The 15,066-nt window shown below is 56.1% G+C and overlaps 1 protein-coding gene across 3 annotated transcripts in view; it reads right to left on the bottom strand.

Annotated features, from left to right (window-relative positions):
* The window catches only part of ATOSB (atos homolog B), a 72,478-nt gene extending 72,385 nt beyond the window's left edge, over window positions 1-93 (bottom strand). For 2 of the 3 annotated variants that reach the window (XM_048850231.2, XM_075128320.1), the window contains exon 1: window positions 4-85. The gene's annotated coding sequence lies outside the window, so the exon portion shown is untranslated. Of the gene's footprint in view, window positions 1-3 lie in introns of all 3 variants that reach the window. The other variant, XM_075128321.1, reaches the window with a different exon arrangement.
* Between the last annotated feature and the right edge of the window lie 14,973 nt (window positions 94-15,066).

Raw genomic sequence — 15,066 nt, 5'->3', positions numbered from 1 at the left:
CACCGGCTCCGGCTCCGGCTCCGCAGCGCCCGCTGCCCGACGCCGACTGCCGAGCGCCGCCGAGAGGCTCCCCCAGCCGCTTCCGGGTCCAGACTCAGGCCCCGCCCCTAGTCCCGCCCCCTCTCCCTGACTGGCTTTTTTGACGCTGCGTGAGCCGGGCGCGGAGCCAACTCGGCCGCGCAGCCAATGGCAAGGCGCAGGGTGGTGACGTACACGGATGAGCCCGGCCTCTGCCCCGCCTCCTCCACGTGCGGTTCTGTGATGACAGCGGGGAAGGGGCGGGTCCAGGGCGAAGCGGCTCCTCATTGGTGGGAGGCCTAAGGGGCGGGTCCAGGGCCCGAGGGCCGAGGAGACAGCAGCGAACCCTGACCTTCACCGGGTGACCCTGCCCCCGCCCCCGACCGCCCCCCTCCCCCTCCCCGCGCCCCCGCCCGCCCCTCCCCCCGCCCCCGACCGCCCCCCCCTCCCCCAGCCCTTCCCCCTCCCCCCGCCCCCGACCGCCCCTCCCCCTCAGCCCTTCCCCCTCCCCCCGCCCCCTCAACCCCTCCCTCTACCCCAGCCCCTCCCCCTCCCCCAGCCCCCTCAACCCCTCCCTCTACCCCAGCCCCTCCCCCCTCCCCCTCAGCCCCTCCCCCTCCCCCCCTCAACCCCTCCCTCTACCCCAGCCCCTCCCCCCGCCCCCGACCGCCCCTCCCCCTCCCCCAGCCCTTCCCCCTCCCCCGACCGCCCTTCCCCCTCCCCCAGCCCTTCCCCCTCCCCCAGCCCCCTCAACCCCTCCCTCTACCCCAGCCCCTCCCCCCGCCCCCGACCGCCCCTCCCCCTCCCCCAGCCCTTCCCCCTCCCCGCGCCCCCTCATCCCCTCCCTCTACCCCAGCCCCTCCCCCCGCCCCCGACCGCCCCTCCCCCTCCCCCAGCCTTTCCCCCGACCGCCCTTCCCCCTCCCCCAGCCCTTCCCCCTCCCCCCGCCCCCGACCGCCCCTCCCCCTCAGACCCTCCTGCCTGCCCCAGACCGCCCCTCCCCCTCGCCTTCCCCTCTGCTCCCCCTGCCCCCGACCGCCCCTCCCCCTGCCCTCCCCTCCCCTCCCCTCAGCCCTGCCCGCTGCTCCCCCTACCCTAATCCTTCCCCCTCCCCGACCGCTCCTCCCCCTTCCCTCAGCCCCTGACCGCCCCTCCCCCTCAGCCCCTCTGCCCCGACCGTCCCTCCCTCTACCCCAGCCCTTCCCCCTCCCCGCGCCCCCTCAACCCCTCCCTCTACCCCAGCCCCTCCCCCGACCGCCCCTCCCCCTCAGCCCCTTCCCCGACCGCCCCTCCCTCTACCCCAGCCCTTCCCCCTCCCCCGCCCCCGACCGCCCCTCCCTCTACTCCAACCCTTCCCCCTCCCCCCACCCCCGACCGCCCCTCCCCCTCCCCCTCCCCCAGCCCTTCCTCCTCCCCCCTCCCCCGACCGCCCCTCCCCCTCAGCCCCTCCCCTCCCCCAGCCCTTCCCCCTCCCCGCGCCCCCTCAACCCCTCCCTCTACCCCAGCCCCTCCCCCCGCCCCCGACCGCCCCTCCCCCTAAGCCCCTCCCTCTACCCCAGCCCCTCCCCCCGCCCCCGACCGCCCCTCCCTCTACTCCAACCCTTCCCCCTCCCCCCGCCCCCGACCGCCCCTCCCCCTCAGACCCTCCCGCCTGCCCCAGACCGCCCCTCCCCCTGCCCTCCCCTCCCCTCAGCCCTGACTGCTGCTCCCCCTACCCTAATGCTTCCCCCTCCCCCCGCCCCCGATCGCTCCTCCCCCTTCCCTCAGCCCCTCTGCCCCGACCGTCCCTCCCTCTACCCCAGCCCTTCCCCCTCCCCCGACCGCCCCTCCCCCTCAGCCCCTGCCCCCTCTGCCCCTGACTGCCCCTCTCCCTACCCCAGCCCTTCCCTCTCCCCACAGCTCCTCCAATCCCCTCCCCCCTCTGCCCCTGACTGCCCCTCCCCCTCTTCTGCCCCAACCCTTCCCTCTTCCCACAGCTCCTCCCCCTCCCCTCTCCCCCAGCCTCTCCCCGCAGCCCCTCCCCCCAACTACCACACCCCTCCCTGCAGGCCCCCCTCCCCTTCCCCCAGCCTCTCCCTCCTCTGCCCCTGACTGCCCCCCCTTCCCCACCCCCAACCACCGCTCCCCCTCCTTGCAGCCCCTCCCCCATGCTGCCCCGACCGCCCCTCCACCTCCCCTTCCCCACGAGCCCATCCCTCTCCCTGCAGCCCCTCCACCACCTGCCTCCAACCTCCCCCTCAACTCCAGCCCTTCTCTCTTCCCACAGCCCCGCCTTGCCCCCGTATTCCTACTCCCCCACCTCCAAACAGAGCGGCCTGGGGGGAGCCCCACTCAGCTGGGCTCAGGTGCTGGAGCTCCCAGGTGAACCTGGTCGGCCGAGGGGCTGGCTCCGCCTGGCATGGGGCAGGGGGGAAGGGAGCTCCCTGGGGCAGCCTGGCTACTAGGCTGACCAGGTTCATTTGGGAGATCCACCCCCTAACGCCCCTCCCCACAGTGGGGTTTGCCCCACCCCCATTATCCCCGGGCTCCTCCCACCCTCATTACCCCCAAACTCCTACTTCCTCCCCCATGGTGGGGTTTGCCTCACCCACATTGCCTCCAGACTCCCTGCCCCCTCCCCACGGCAGGGTTCACCCCAGTCCTATCAGCCCTGGGCTCCCCACCCCTCCCCATGGCGGGGTTCACCCCAGTCCCATTAGCCCTGGGCTCCCCCCCTTTAGTCGTCTCTTTTCCAAGGTGAAAAGTCCCAGTCTTATTAATCTGTCCTCATATGGAAGCCGTTCCGTATCCCTCATCATTTCTGTTTTCCAATTCCAATAGATCTTTTCTGAGATGGGGCAACTACATCCGCACGCAGTACTCAAGGTGTGGACGTACCATGGATTTATACAGAGGCAACATGAGATTTTCTGTCTTATTCTCTCTCCCTTTCTTAACGATGCCCAACATTCTGTTCATTTTTTAACGGCCGCTGCACATGGAGTGGATGTTTTCGCAGAACTCTCCACAGTGACTCCAAAATCTTTCTTGAGTGGTAACAGCTAATTTAGACCCCACCATTTTCTATGTATAGTTGGGATTACGTACAGCAGCTGTACAGCTAAGGACAGTTACTGGGCAGAAATATGCAAGCAGGGAACAGCTTTACTGGTTACATGCTCTGCTTCGGGGCCTGATCCAACGCTTATTGAAACCAGGAGAGAGACTGCTCATAAGGTCAGTGAGCTTGGAAACCAGCCCTAGAAAAATAGCCCCCACAGATGACAAGCACTCAGCCCAGTGCTCTAGATAGATAAGGTTATAGTCAAGAGATTGCAAATACAAGAACTTTCTCAGAATTGCTGCTGTCAAATGATAAATGCAACTAATACTGTCTCTCTCCTGCATGTTTGTAGAGCATCTAGGAAAAATGGAGCCTTGATTACTTCACTGGGGCCTCTGCTGTAGGATAAATAATGTTTAGCACTTAATGCTGCCCCTTAAAAGGAAATATTTAGATATCAAAATAGCAAAAATACCCTGAAAGCCTTCTCTGTGGGTCAGAGTTAAGGATATTGTGCTGTGGTGAAATATGCATTTCTTTGTCCTGGATAAGGATAATACGTTCATGTTTATTGGGTGGGCAGTGTAAGGTTTGTGACATCTGTAGTTATTAATTTCTATGCTTCTAAATGCTTGGGTTTCGTGGTGATGTAATGGGTGAGTAAGCTGTTGTCAACTAAGGTTGCTAAGTGACTTTTTTAAAAACATGTTTTTGGAATTAGGACAGGATTAAGGAGACTGGCTTTAAAAGCCCATTTTAATGGGATGGGTGTGACTGCTGAGTTACATCTCCTGGCTTTGTTTCTGGGCCCTTTGTTTCCTCTTCCTGAGCACACTGTAATTAGCACTGTATCCCCTCAGCTGCCTGTGGCCCTCACTGTGCTGATCTTCCCAGGTCTTTCTGCACTTTGCATTCCCCTGTTGCTTGGTTGCTCCCATTCTCATTCTGGTGCCATCCACAAATTTGATCCTGGTTGACTGTATGTTGCGCAATTAAGCAAACTAAGCTGCAGCCACACAGGGAGCAGGGAGCTGCTTGGGAGCATCTGCAAACTTTGAGGGACAGGAAGAGTCATTCCTTAAAGCCTGACAGCTGCTCCCCGGAGCCCATTTACTGTGGAGTACTGTGTTTCTCCAGGACAATGTAGCCGGGGCAGCGTGTGCTTCCGCTTTCAGGCTGTTGCCAGCAGGGCTTCCCTTCGAAGGGCACGTTTGGTGAATGACACCATCCTGATGAGTTCGTCACTGGGTTAGAACCGCCCTGGAGCCGCCAGCACAGCCCTGACTGGCCTCACTGAGTCTTTTGGTGGGGTTGGGCGGGAGTTGCTCAGCCGGTTCTCCGGACCTGCCCTCCTGGCTTGCTGTTCCAGAAACTCATGCTGTAGGTTGTACAAGGAGGGGATCTTCTAGACCAGGGGTGGGCAAACTTTTTGGCCTGAGGGCTGCATCGGGTTTCTGAAATTGTATGGAGGGCCGGTTAGGGGAGGCTGTGCCTCCCCAAACAGCCAGGCCCCCGCCCCCTATCCAAGCCCCCCCGCTTCTCACCCCCTGATGGCCCCCCGGGACTCCTGCCCCATCCAACCCACCCTGTTCCCTGATGGCCCCCCGGGAACCCCTGCCCCATCCACCCCTCCCCCTGCTCTTGGTCCCCTGACTGCCCCCAGACCCCCACCCCTAACTGCCCCAAGCTGCCCCACACAACCTCCCTCCTCCTTCCTGACTGCCCCCCAGGACCTCTGCCCATCCAACCACCCCTTCTCCCTGACCACCCCCGGACAGGCAGCCGTGCCATGCCGCGCAGCACAGAGCACTGGGTCAGGCCGGGCTCTGCAGCCCTGCTGCCCAGAGCATTGCGCTACGTGGCGGCGTGGCTGCAGGGGAGGGGGGACAGCTGGGGAGGGGCCGGGGGTGAGCCTTCTGGGGCAGGAGCTCAGGGGCTGGGCAGGATGGTCCTGCGGGCTGGATGTGGCCCGCGGGCCATAGTTTGCCCACCTCTGTCCTAGACGACCTGATCAGCTGCTCTAGAAAGGGCTGAAACCACAGAGGCTTGTGCCTTAGGCCTGGTCTGCCCTCAGTTCTTGTACCAAGGGGTGATTCTTTTATTCAACTCAATAGTTAAATCAGCACATAGTTAGCTACTGGCTGTTAGTTTGTTTGGTGGTGTGCTTGCTTGCCACGTGCCCTCTTGATTGAACTGTTTAGTGTGCTCCTTTTGGGGAGCTCTGTGCCCAGCGGCCTGCTCCACGAGGTTAAGCGCTTCCTAAAGAGGCTCTAGCCTGCCTTCCTTTGATCCCTGATTCCTTTCGGGTTGCTGGACAAGGGGGCGAGGCTAACGCTGGAAGAATGGGGGTTTAAAAAGCCTGCTTGTAAGCAACTAAAGGAGCTAGCAAACAGGAGAGCTTTGTGAGGGGGTGTGGAGAGGGAGCTGGAGAGCCAGATAAACGTAATAAACATTCTCTAAACTTAGGCCAATAATGCCTCCCAAACAAAGCACACATAAAGAACAATAACCAAAACCAAACAAACAGACCTCTGCAAGTCTAATAAAGCAGGCAGGAGTCCAGCAGCAGAGTGGGGGCAGTCCAGTTTATTGCGCTGAATGCCGCATGTAGGATTATCTGCCTTGTGGGCAGGTGCCGTTTGTGTGTGCGTTCAGTGCAAGCAACTCATTGCCCTTCAGAAACTGAGTACAGGCGGGGCTGAACTGGAATAGCGAAGGGAGATGGAAAAGTACATAGACAAGACTTTACGGGACACAGTAGAACAGTCCCACCAGTGGTCTGACAGCCTCTGTGCTGCTGAAGAGAATGAAAGTCTCGGAGAAGGAGAGCATCACGTTGGTGAAGAGGGAAATTATTCCAGTTGGGAGTCTCCTTCCAGATGATGTCGTGGTATCCTCTTGCAGTGAGGGTACCTCACTTATTAGGAAGAGACAGGAAATAGTAATGGGATTTGATCATCAGAAGCATAGATAGCTGGGATTGCGATCATAGAATAAAAGAATCACAGAATATCAGGATTGGAAGGGACCTCAGGAGCCAATCTAGTCCAACCCCCTGCTCAAAGCAGCACCAATCCCCAATTAAATCATCCCAGCCAGGGCTTTGTCAAGCCTGACCTTAAAAACCTCTAAGGAAGCAGATTCCACCACCTCCCTAGGTAACCCATTCCAGTGCTTCACAACCCTCCTAGTGAAATAGTGTTTTCTAATATCCAGCCTAAACCTCCTCCTTGTTATGTCACCTGGTACCACTGAGAACAGTTTAGATCCATCCTCTTTGGAACCCCCTTTCAAGTAGTTGAAAGCAGCTATCAAATCCCCCCTCATTCTTCTCTTCTGCAGACTAAACAATCCCAGTTCCCTCAGCCTCTCCTCATAAATCATGTGCTCCAGCCCCCTAATCATTTTTGTTGCCCTGCGCTGGACTCTTTCCAATTTTTCCACATCCTTGTAGTGTGGGGTCCAAAACTGGACACAGTACTCCAGACGGGGGCTTCACCAATGCTGAATAAAGGGGAATGATCACGTCCTCGATCTGCTGGTAACGCTCCTACTTATACAGCTCAAAATGCCATTGGCCTTCTTGACAACAAGGGCACACTGCTGACTCATATCCAGCTTCTCGTCCATTGTAACCCCTAGGTCCTTTTCTGCAGAGCTGCTGCCTAGCCACTCGGTCCCTAGTCTGTAGCAGTGCATGGGATTCTTCCATCCTAACTGCAGGACTCTGCACTTGTCCTTGTTGAACCTCATCAGATTTCTTTAGGCCCAATCCTCTGATTTGTCTAGGTCCCTCTGTAGCCGATCCCTACCCTCCAGCATATCTACCTCTCCTCCCAGTTTAGTGTCATCTGCAGACTTGCTGAGGGTGCAATCCACACCATCCTCCAGATCATTAATGAAGATATTGAACAAAACCGGCCCCAGGACCAACCCTTGGCGCACTCCACTTGATACTGGCTGCCAACTAGACATGGAGCCATTTATCACTACTTATTGAGCTCGACGATCTAGTCAGCTTTCTATCCAGCTTATAGTCCATTCATCCAGCCCATACTTCTTTAACTTGCTGACAAGAATACTGTGGGAGACCGTGTCAAAAGCTTTGCCAAAGTCAAGGAATAACACGTCCACTGCTTTCCCCTCATCCACAGAGCCAGTTATCTTGTCATAGGAGGCAATTAGGTTAGTCAGGCATGACTTGGTGAATCATGGCAATTAGGTTAGTCAGGCATTCACTTGGTGAATCCATGCTGACTGCTCCTGATCACTTTCCTCTCCTCTAAGTGCTTCAGAATTGATTCCTTGAGGACCTGCTCCATGATTTTTCCAGGGACTGAGGTGAGGCTGACTGGCCTGTAGTTCCCAGGATTCTCCTTCTTCCCTTTTTTAAAGATGGGCACTACATTAGCCTTTTTCCAGTCATCTGAGACCTCCCCAGATCGCCATGAGTTTTCAAAGATAATGGCCAATGGCTCTGCAATCACATCCGCCAACTCCTTTTGCACCCTCGGATGCAGCACATCTGGCCCCATAGACTTGTGCTCGTCCAGCTTTTCTAAATAGTCCCGAACCACTTCTTTCTCCACAGAGGGCTGGTCACCTCCTCCCCATGCTGTGCTGCCCAGTGCAGCAGTCTGGGAGCTGACCTTGTTCGTGAAGACTGAGGCAAAAATAGCATTGAGTACATTAGCTTTTTCCACATCCTCTGTCACTAGGTTGCCTCCCCCATTGAGTAAGGGACTCACACTTTCCTTGACCCTCTTCTTGTTGCTAACATACCTGAAGAAACCCTTCTTGTTATTCTTAACATCCCTTGCTAGCTGTAACTCCAAGTGTGATCTGACCTTCTTGATTTCACTCCTGCATGCCCGAGCAATATTTTTATATTCCTCCCTGGTCATTTGTCCAATCTTCCACTTCTTGTAAGCTTCTTTTTTGTATTTAAGATCAGCAAGGATTTCACTGTTCAGCCAAGCTGGTCGCCTGCCATATTGACTATTCTTTCTACACATCGATGAGCGGGAGAACCGCAGAGTGACTTGCCTGCCAGGTGCAAAGGTTGTGGGGCTCTCAAGACATCTAGATAGACTTATGTGCAGTTCTGGGGAGGAGCCTATGGTCGTGGTACATGTAGGTACCAATGACTAGGGAAGGATAGGAGAGAGGTTCTGGAGGCCAAATTTAGGCTGCTGGGAAAGAGATTAAAATCCAGGACCTCCATGGTAGCATTCTCTGAAATGCTTCCAGTCCCATGCGCAGGGCCAGTTAGACAGAACTGCAGAGTCTCAATGTGTGGATGAGACGATGGTGTAGGGAGGAGGGGTTCAGGTTGATTAGGAACTGGGAAACCTTATGGGAAAGGAAAGGAGGAGCCTATCCAGGAAGGATGGGATCCACCTGAACCAGAATGGACTCAGACTGCTGGCATGTCAAATTAAAAAGGTCATAGGGGTGTTTTTAAACTAAGGGCTGAGGGAAAGCTGACAGTAGAGGAGGTGCAGTTCAGACAGACACATCCCTTAGGAGAGGATTTATTGAAGAAGATGCTCTATACCCTACTAAAGAGGAGAGTGCAGTTGATAAAGTACAGTTAGGAACTGAAGAGAAACAGTCAAATGAAAGATAGACCCATTTGGGTGTTCCATTTTAACAAGTCTGTTCATAAGTTTGTTCTCTATCCCATTTATTTGATCAAATTAAAATAACAGCCCGATAATGCAAAGTGGAAAAGTTCTGGTGGTCCAGTTATCAGCTGGAATAGTGAAATAGTTCTTAAATCTGTGGCTCCCAACTTTATGCTCCTCATTTACTTGTATTAAATTCAAGAACATCACTGTATCCTACCTTTAGTTTGAAGTCAAGCTGTGGGATAACAGATAGCAGATAACAGATGCGAGGATCAATGGCAAAAAGCTCTTGTATTAGATCAAATACATGTTCTGACAAGTCACTTACTGAAGATTTTCCCAGTACCACACCCTCGTTAAAAAACTAGAACACACACAACCACCAACCAACCAACCAACCAAACAAAGAAGCAAACAAAAAATGCTTTTATTTTTTGCATTCTTTACGCATTTATCCAAGTACTGAAATTTTGTGGTTTTAAAAAGTATTCTGCCGATCATGTACTGGGCAAGAAAATGGCAGATGAAATTCAGTGTTGATAAATGCAAAGTAATGCACATTGGAAAGCATAATCCCAACTCTACATAGAAAATGATGGGGTCTAAATTAGCTTTAACCACTCAAGAAAGAGACCTTGGAGTCATTGTGGGTAGTTCTCTGAAAATATCCACTCATTGAGCAGCAGCCGTCAAAAAAGGGAACAGAATGTTGGGCATCATTAAGAAAGGGAGAGAGAATGAGACAGAAATATCCTATTGCCTCTGTATAAATCCATGGCACGCCCACAGCTTGAATAGTGCATGCGGGTGTGGTCGCCCCATCTTCAAAAAGCTACATTGGAATTGGAAAAAGTACAGAGCAAGGTAACAAAAATGATTAGGGTTACGGAAAAGCTTCCATATGAGGAGAGAGTAAAAAGTCTGGGACTGCTCAGCCTAGAAAAGAAATGACTAAGGGGGTGTGTGAGAGAGCTGTATACAATCGTGACGGGTGTGGAGAAAGTGAGTAGGGAATTGTTATTTATGCCTTCATGTAACACACAAACCAGGCGGTCACCCAATGAAATGAACAGGCAGCAGGTTTAAAACAAACAAAAGGAAGTATTTCTTCACACAATGCACAGTTAACCTGTGGAACTCATTGCCAGGGGATGTTGTGAAGGCCAAAAGTATAACTCAGTTCAAAAAAGATAAATTCATGGAGGACAGGTCCACCAATGGCTATTAGCCAAGATGGTCAGTGGTGCATCCCATGCCCTGGGTGTCCCTAAATCTCTGAGTGCTAGAAGCTAGGACTGGACGACGGGATGGATCTCTCCTTAAATTGCCCTGTTCTGTTCATTTCCCTCTGGGGCACCTGGCATTGGCCACTGTCGGTAGACAGGATACTGGGCTAGATGGACCATTGGTCTGTCCCAGTATGGCCGTTCTTATGTACAATCCACACTGTGGACTTGATTTACTGATATAAAGGTGCCTTATATCAGTATAGCTTATTCTCCCAAATGGGGATAAGCTATATCGTGTTTATCCCGGTATAACTGCATTCACACTAGAGGGTTGTATCCCTTTAATTGTGCAAGTGTCAAACCAGGATAGTTAAAGTGGTACAAAAGCTGTGTGTGGACGAGCCCTTGAAAGAGGCTGAAAGCTGCCATGTAAAAGCGACCCATACTTGCTTCTCAGCAGCAGGAGAGGGAAGCTGGAGGGTGGTGGGCAATGAGGGAGGATGAGGAGATGGGAGGTCCATGGAGAAGCTAAGTATCTAAGGGAGGGTTTTGAGGGGTAAGAGCACAGGATGGGGACAGATCTTGAACCGCCTCTTACTGTAGTCCCAAGGAGTCAGCTGTTCTTTGGGGGTTGGGTTCCCTGATGCACCCCTTCCTCTCTCAGTCTCTAACCCTTTGTACAGCCTCAGCCTTCCAAGCGTTCCAAGCAGGGTTCATTCCTGGAGCTTGTCCCTCTGCATGGACACTGCCCTTCCAGAGACGTGACCTGCTGCCCCATAGTGACCAACTCACATTTCAGAATTTAACTTGGTAGGCCAGGACTAGACAAACAAGTAACCACTCGCTCCCGTGGGCTGGACAGGGTCAGTGCCCCCTGCCCCTCCAGTGTCTATAGGCTACACCCAAAGAGGAGGTGTCTTTAGGAACCACTGGCCTCTGTAATGAAAAGTATGGCTCCTGCAGCCACCACTCTGCCCTAGAGCCAGCACGGTCCCCACCTCTCTGGTCTTCATTCTTCCCTGAGCATGAGGCTGGTGGTTGCATCCAGCACTGTCCCAGCAGAGCCAATTTGCCCAGCTGAGGTGGTGGCTCAGGGACAGTGCTTCTGTCTGGAGAGCTCAAACTCTTAGCCACCAAGCTTTGGCTGTCAGCTTTCCTACAACCAGGGACAAGCCCCCAGAAACAACGTCATGGGCTCTCCCTGCTTTCTGTCAGTAACCCTGACACTGCTGGGCTGAAACCACACAAATAAGCTGCCCCTGGCTTCATTGTGGGGCAACTGGCAGGATTTAATGGCCCAAGGGGCAAATATAGGGTGAGGCGTGATCAACATTTGTCGCCAGAGACAATACAGCCGCTTACCAAGACAATGTGCAACTCCCTGCAGTTATAGTAACTCTCTAGCATCACCTAATTCCAGACAATTTGACATAATTTAATTTCCTGGTGATGGCGAGGGGCAGCTGGAAAAGGGGTATGTGGAATTGCCAGTTGGGATGAAGGGATTTGCATCTAATCTGACTAACAAAATTCCAGGTCCCAGTCAGAGTCATTAGGATTCAGAATGGGAAATGAAAAGGGGCCGTGCTATAGCCCAGCTCTGCCCACAATCCCAGAATTCCCCACACCACAATTTGTCCTTTTTTTACATTATTGTGACAAACACTCATTACTGCAGCGGGCAGTGCTGCTGGGCAAGAGGCAGCCCCTTTCTTCACTCTTGCCTGTAATAAGAGTGTGGTTTACAAAAGAGCAGTGGCAGATTCCAAGATTAAGATCCCACACAGTTTGGAAGAACTGGGCAGGCTACTGGCTCGGAGGCTATAAAGTGGCTGTAAGGGCCTCTCAGGGCAGGCAGAAAATATTTAGGGAATAGTCCAAGATTTAGCCACAGTTCCCAGACTGTATAATCAATACAGTAAGTCTGTGTGCACATCATACTGCCATCTTCTGGAAGAATCAGAACTGACCACATGTCCTTGTCCCTTTGCTGCGAACAAGTGGGGAGGATTTTCCTTCAGTTCAAGCGACCAGGGCCTGTGTGTGTGGAGCAGGAGGATTCCCACCACTTCTGGGAAGGTTGGAGTGGCCCTGGTGTGCGGCTGGCCCCGCTCGTGACCTGCTAGCACGCCAGTGAAATGCACAGGAACCCCGTGCTCAGTGCAGCTGGCTGGAGCATGCTGCTGTTCTGGTCCTGTGCCCTGCCCCCTGCTCTGCTGCACGAGGCGGCTTTGGGGAAGCACAGCGGGTGCCTCGCCTGTCGCTCTGGTGCTGGGTCTCCTCTGCAGGGCAGGAGCAAGGGCTCTCTCCTTTCATGTCACCGGTCCTGTGATTTCCCAGCGGTGCTGATCGCAGTGACCGCGTGGGGGCGCCTGTCCCCGGGAACAGCCTTGTGTTCTCACCCAGGACAGCTAACACAGGCGCTCCCACGGGGAAATCCTGGTGCAGGGGAGACAGTGGGTAGCTTTAACGCTTGTCAGTGGACTGAGCTGCAGACTAGAGGGAGCCTAGACCTGCCACTCACGTGGAAAGCCCCACACTGCCTTGTGTGAGCCAGCAGTTTCTCTGGGCTAGCTAGCACCAGATAAGAACGCCCCTCTTTCCCAAGTGAGGACAAGGCCAAGGAGGCCAGGGGAAGCAGAGGGGGAGCAGCCGGGCACGCAGGAGCTGGGCAGCTCCAGCTGGAGGAGTGTCCCTGTGGGGAGCGGGTTGATGAGTTGATCACTGTGTAGAACAGCTCTCCCGGCTGCGTTGGCTGAGGGGGAAGGACCTTTGCCTTGTTCAGTGTAGGGGGGTTGTGCTGTCGGGGTTCCAGCCTGTGCACTGTGTCCACAAACCACGGCAGAGACTGACCTGCTACCGAATCACCCCACTGGGGCAGCTGATGCAGCCTCCTGCCCCCAGCACTCTCGGATGGGGACAGCTGTGAGCCTTCGCTTGCTGTTTGGTGGGCCCTGTGAGCTGACCCTGGTGGGTCCGTCCGGTGCCTTGCCGGCAGGTGTCCACACGTCACAATCTCCACTGGTGCTGCTGGCAGCATCAGCAAGGACAGAATGGGCCCTGGAGACCGAACTCCTCTGCCGGGCCAGCCGTGGTGGGAGTGCCCTGGAGCGGGGCACAAGGCACCATCCCTCCCTCACCCCCTGCTCGCCGGTCTCGATTCCCCGCTGCGGCTCAGGCTGCTCCTTTGCTCCCAGATTTTTCTTCCTTTGTGTTGGGGGTCAGGAGAGCCCCACTGTACCTGCTGCTGAAAACAAAAGGGAGGAGCAGATGAACTCCGTTCGCTGCCTGAGCCCGTGTCTGCCCCAGCGGCCACGCTGCGAGGAGGCCGTGCTTGTCAGCGCTGCCTGGAGACATCCCCTCCCCGCACACAGACCGCCCCGCAGCCATCAGGCCAGGCCAGGTGCAGGCAATCAGTGCTGGACAGCAGCGAAAGGCAAACATCCCCTTGATGTCAGCCGTGCCCTGAGGTGACAGAGGCTCCTTGTCTGTGTTGACAGGCAGAGGCAATAGATCCCCATGCAGAATAAACAACTGCCGCCAAGCGCCGAGGACTTCGCCCCGTTCCCTTTCACCTGTGGTGTGCCAGGGCACAAGACGGGATTCTCCATGGCTGCCGCATGGCTCTGGGGACCTGGGCGTTGGCTCTGCGGGTCGTCTGAAGCGCTCCTTTGCCCCTTCAGGGGTGTGTACGGACATCACCCGCTGGTACTACTCGGGCTGCTTCGCGGCCTGGCCAGTTCGTGAGGCCTCGCAGTCACACGCAGGCACCAGGGCGTTACGGTCGCATTTATTCCTTTGTTACAGAGCATCAGAGTGCACTGGAGGCTTCCTGCAGCCTTCACTCCTCGGCCCAGGCTCCCAGTCTGAGCCCCACCTTCTTCCCGTCCCTGGCCCAGCGATTACCACCCAGGTGCTCAGCAGCCCCCGACAGAAAGGTTCAGGGCCTCCAGCTGGGCCTGCCGCCTTCTCCAGGCTGAGAGCACTGTCCCCAGGGGGTATTTCCTGCACTGCTGCACACACCACCTGGCCATGAGTGACTGGGCACGGCCACAGCTTTGGCCACATCACCCGTGTGACTCAGTGGCCAGCTCAAAGCCCAAGGCTTGACCTCAGAGGCCTATAATGAGCTACCACAGGGTTCCCCCCATGGGAATAGTTTGTGGGGGCAGGTGGGATGTTACCTCTCCAAACTGGGCCGGCCTTATGGGTGGGTGACCACCCAGGGCGCTGTGTGTGTGGGGGGGGTTAGGTTCAGCGTATTTAACTTAATGCACCAGAATGGGCCCCTGCCACTAGCCCCCTGACTTCCTCCTCACCCCCCTGCAGCCCAGGATGATGGCTGTTTGGCGGCACCGGTGGAGCCCGCGCTGCCGTGTGTCTCTGTGCAGCGTGGCAGGGAAGCAGGAGCCCAGCAGCCCGTGTCCCCGGCCCCAGGAAATCCAGCAGGGGCAGCAGCAGCCTCAAGGCCAGCTGTGGCAGCCGGTTTCAGAGCAGCTGCAGCTCCCACGCTCAGGTCACCACAGCAGACAGCAGCAGGGGATGCCCCACTAAGCCAGCCAGTCCCCTGCCCCCCTTGCAGGACCGGCTGCCCAGGTAATGCATAGCCCGTTGCAGCACCCACCACTCCAGACCTGGGAGGGAGCCAGCGAGGCAGGGGAACTTGGCTTCAGCGTGTGTGAGCCATGCCGTGTGTGTGTGTGTACGTCGCTGGGTCAGCCCCTCTCACACGCTTCGCATTGCTTGCACCCTCACGGACAGGGACACACCCAGACACACGCACAACGCCACTCGCTTATCCGGTCTTGGCATGAGGGGCTACACCCACATAACCAACGGGAACGGAGACTGAGCCCTCAGGGTCCCTGGGCGAGACCCGGACAAACACTGGGCCAGTGCTAACCCCATGGTGGCCCAGCACTGCAAGCCTGGGGCAGGCATGGAATTTGTCCCCCACAAGCGGCTCCGTTGGCTTGGCTGGAGCTCCCCTGCCCCGAATATAGTCGTCAAACGAGGCCTACGTTCCCCTCTCCCGCTGCCACAGCCTGGCAAACGCTGGAGATAACGTGTTCTCCGTCAAGGCTGGCACTGGGCGGGGCCCAGCTGGAGCTGTTCAGAGCACCCGGCAGGACTTGCCTTGCCACAA

The sequence above is a fragment of the Caretta caretta genome, chromosome 5, assembly GCF_965140235.1.
Source record: "Caretta caretta isolate rCarCar2 chromosome 5, rCarCar1.hap1, whole genome shotgun sequence".
Classification (NCBI taxonomy): domain Eukaryota; kingdom Metazoa; phylum Chordata; order Testudines; family Cheloniidae; genus Caretta; species Caretta caretta.
The sequence above is the reverse complement of the archived record's forward strand: the minus strand, read 5'-3'. Positions and strand labels throughout refer to the sequence as shown.